This window comes from Capricornis sumatraensis, chromosome 3, assembly GCF_032405125.1.
Source record: "Capricornis sumatraensis isolate serow.1 chromosome 3, serow.2, whole genome shotgun sequence".
NCBI lineage: Eukaryota > Metazoa > Chordata > Mammalia > Artiodactyla > Bovidae > Capricornis > Capricornis sumatraensis.
In genome coordinates, this window is record NC_091071.1 from 16,347,584 (window position 1) to 16,351,615 (window position 4,032).

Below are 4,032 nucleotides of genomic sequence, written 5' to 3' on the forward strand. Positions count from 1 at the left end.
TTCTCTGAGGCCCTGAGTAGGCCAGCTGCAGATGCCAGGTTGGGGAAGAGACCTTGTCCATACCTCCTCCAAGTGCATCCTGGGAGGACAGTCAGCGGTCAGTGCGGGGCCTGAGCCGGTCCCAAGCCTCACCGTGGGAGAGGGAGGGAGACCATGAGTGAGGATGAGAGGCGGGGAGGCTGCAGGCCTGCAGCCATCACTTCACGAGTCCACCCACACCCTTCTCCAGCTCCACAAGCCCACGGTGGGGACAGATTGGCCCTAAATTTAGCTAAAAAGCAGCCCCAGGGGGAGCTTGAGAAGCAAAACGTACAACGGCAGACATCAGCAGGTTAAGCCCCTTAAGAAAGGAGAAACCAATGCTTCACAAAAGAAGAAACTGAGGCTCAGAACGGGCAGGAGGCCCAATTACCCAGAGCTGCACAGCAGGGTGGGTCTGGCCCCTGCTGGCAAGTGTGTGTTCTGGAGTGCTGTCCCTCTACCCCACTTCATATGTGGTGTTGGAGAAGACTCTTGAGAGTCCCTAGGACTGGAGGAGATCCAACCAGTCCATCCTAAGGGAGATCAGTCCTGAGTGTTCTTTGGAAGGACTGATGTTGAAGCTGAAACTCCAATACTTTGGCCACCTGATGTGAAGAGCTGACTCATTTGAAAAGACCCTGATGCTGGGAAAGATTGAGGGCAGGGAGAGAAGGGGACGACAGAGGATGAGATGGTTGGATGGCATCACTGACTCAATGGACATGGGTTTGGATGGACTCCAGGAGTTGGTGATGGACAGGGAGGCCTGGCATTCTGCAGTTCATGGGGTTGCAGAGTCGGACACGACTGAGCGACTGAACTGAACTGAACCCCAGAACCTTAGAATGTCACTATGTCTGATGCACAGTGAGGCCAGACAAAGTATCGGAGTTTGGAACAGAAAAATATTTATTGCAGGGCCATGCAACAAAGGAGATGGCTCGTGCTCCTCAAGCCCCCAATTTCCTGAAGGTTTTCAGGAAAGCATTTTTTTTTTTTTTTTTTTTTTTAGAGAAGAGTCGTTTATTATAAAGATGGCGATAAAAGAGGAAAATCAAAGTGCAGGCGGTGTCCCTTTCTTCTTGAACTCCAATGATCACTTCACTCCTGTCAGCTTTATGGTCCAAGCAAACTCAGTTGGAAGAGCAGAGGGTGGTAACTCGGGCAGGAACACGAGGAGACCTTTATCTGGATTTGGGGACCACTTCAGATCGTTTTGGATTCCCAGCATTGTTACCTCTGTAGCTGAAGTAGCTATAGGGGATATAAGCCTTAAGATTCCATATTCTGGCCAGTGCAGTACAATGGCATAAACAGCTAATCCTTTAGAGGTATACCACACAGAGGAGTTCTCAGATTGTACTCTCCATGGTTTGGAGGCATAGATAGCCTCTCCATTGATGCTCAGCCACTTCCCAACAGCAAGTAGCCTTTCTTGGAAGATGGGAACAATCAGTCCGTCTTTGGTTGGTCCAATGTTGAGAAGATAGTTGCCTCCCAAACTTACTGTCTGAACCAGTTGCGAAATGATGGTGGATGCGCTTGCAATGTCAGCCATCTCCATGTCTCGCCGGTAGCCCCAGGACCGCTGGTCTATGGAGGTGCACATCTCCCACTTGTGATGTGGCAAGGTCTCTGGCTGGAATTTATCTTTACAGTTGTAGTATCCTCCATGGTGACAGGAACAGTTCTGACCCCATCGGTCATTTACTACGACCTCATCCTTAACTGGGCTATCATTGTAGAGCCAAGCAAGAAAACCTGTAGAGTTCCAGTAAGTATCAGGACATTCCTACTCTCCATCAGACCAAATCAAGTCAGGTTTATACCTGTTAACAAGGTCATAGAGCTCTGGCATTGTTTTTGCATGGACGAAGGACTGTGTTTTGAAGCCATTTTCCTTATCACGTAGGTAGAGAGGATGGAACCATTCTAAAAGTGAATGATATAGTCCATAGCGTATGTCCCTCTTCCGGATGGCTGTTCCCAACTCACCAACCAAATCACGATGGGGCCCCACATCCTTAGAGTTCCAGTTCCAAGACACAGGGCTTGGCCAGTTTGTATAGCCTTCGTGATGCTTTGTCGTCAGGACTACATACTTGGCCCCGGCGGCCTTGAAGAGGTCAGCCCAGCTGTCGGGGTGGAAGAAGTGCGCCGTGAACCTTGGCCCGAAGTCGGCGTAGCTGAAATTGGGCGGGTAGTTCTCTTTCATGAAGTTCTCGTACTGTGGCAGCTTCGCGCCCTGCCAGTGCCACCAGAACCACTCGCTGCCCCAGGCGGGCACCGAGAACACGCCCCAGTGTACGAACACCCCGAATTTGGCTTCATCGAACCAGGCCGGCAGCGGCCGGGAGTCCAGACTCGGCCAGTCCGGGGTGTAGCGGCGCGGAGGGTCGGTGCAGCGCCGAGGGTCGGTGCAGCCCGGGGGCCGCACCGCCAGGAAAGCATTTTTATTTTTATTATCATTTTATTATTTATTTATTTTGGCCTGGCTACTCGGCAAGTGGGGTCTTAGTTCCCTGACCAGGGATCAAACCCATGCCCCCTGCAATGGAAGCATGGTGTCTCTTTTTTCCCCCTTTTAAAAAATTACTTATTCTTAATTGGAGGATAATTGCTTTACGATGTTGTATTTGTTTCTGCCATTCATCAACATGAAGCAGCCGTAAGTACACCCACAGCCCCTTGCTCTTGAACCTCCCTCCTACCTCCCATCCCTCTAGGCTGTCACAGCGCACCAGGCTTAGCTCCCTGTGCTCTACAGCAATTCCCCATTAGCTATCTATTTTATACGTGGTAGTGTATATATTTCTATGCTACTCTCTCAATTCATCCCACCCTCTTTTTCCCCTGCTGTGTCCGTAAGTCTGTCCTCTGAGTCCTTATTCCTGCCCTGCGAATAGGTTCATCAGCATCATTTTTCTAGATTCCATATATAGGTGTTAATATATGATATTTGTTTTTCTCTTTCTGACTTACTTCATTCTGTGTAATAGGCTCTAGTTTCATCCACCTCACTAGACCTGATTCAAATTGGCCCCTTCTTATGGTTGAGTAATAGTCCGTTGTATAAATGTACCATAGATTCTTTATCCATTCATCTGCTGATGGACATCTAGGTTGCTTCCATCTCCTGGCTCTTGTACATAGTAATGCAATGAACATTGGATACATGTGTCTTTTTCAATTATGGTTTTCTCAGGATATATGCCTAGTAGTGGGATTGCTGGTTTTTAAAGAAATCTCCATACTCTTCTCCATAGTGTCTGTATCAATATACATTCCCATCAATAGTGCAAGAGGCTCCCCTTTTCTCCACATTCTCTCCAGCATTTAGTGTTTATAGGGAAGCACAGAGTCTTAGCCACTAGACTGCCAGGGAAGTCCCAACAAAGCATTTTTAAAGGCAAGGTGAGGGAGGGATGTGGTTGGTTGTTGCAAACTTCTTGGTGTTGGAATCCTTTCTTCTTGCAGTTGTCCACATAAGTCAACTCAAGGTGTTCCTGTAAACCTCAGGAGACAAATACTACTCTCTGTCTACAACTTTTTATGTCTGTATGAGTGGAAAAGTGTTAAACTCTTAAAGGTCAGAGTGTTGAGAATGGGCTGTTCTCTATATTTTAGGCAATAAGCAACATTCTTAACTGGAAGTAAAGGCTATAGAACACAAAGGTTAAAGCAAAAGAAACAGGTCTAATATGGAGTCAGATTTGTTCTTCGCTGTTACAACTGTATTTGGAGATGGTGTCTTTAAAGAGGTAATTAAGGTAAAATGATGTCATTAAAGTGGGCTAATCCAATGACTGGTGTCCTTATAAGAAGAGGAGATTAGGACAACACACAGAGGGAAGACCAAGTAAAAACAGGGAGAAGACAGCTGTTTATAAGCCAAGGAGAGACAATCCTAAATTTCTAGCCTCCAGAACTGTGAGAAGATACATTTTGTGGTTTAAGCCCCCCAGCCTATAGAACTTTGTTATGGTGCTCAAGCAGACTAATATAGTTCAT

The 4,032-nt window shown here is 47.2% G+C and overlaps 1 pseudogene; it reads right to left on the reverse strand.

Annotated features, from left to right (window-relative positions):
* Positions 1–1,057: 1,057 nt before the first annotated feature.
* LOC138076160 (tissue alpha-L-fucosidase pseudogene) lies at positions 1,058–2,473 on the reverse strand (annotated as a pseudogene).
* Between the last annotated feature and the right edge of the window lie 1,559 nt (positions 2,474–4,032).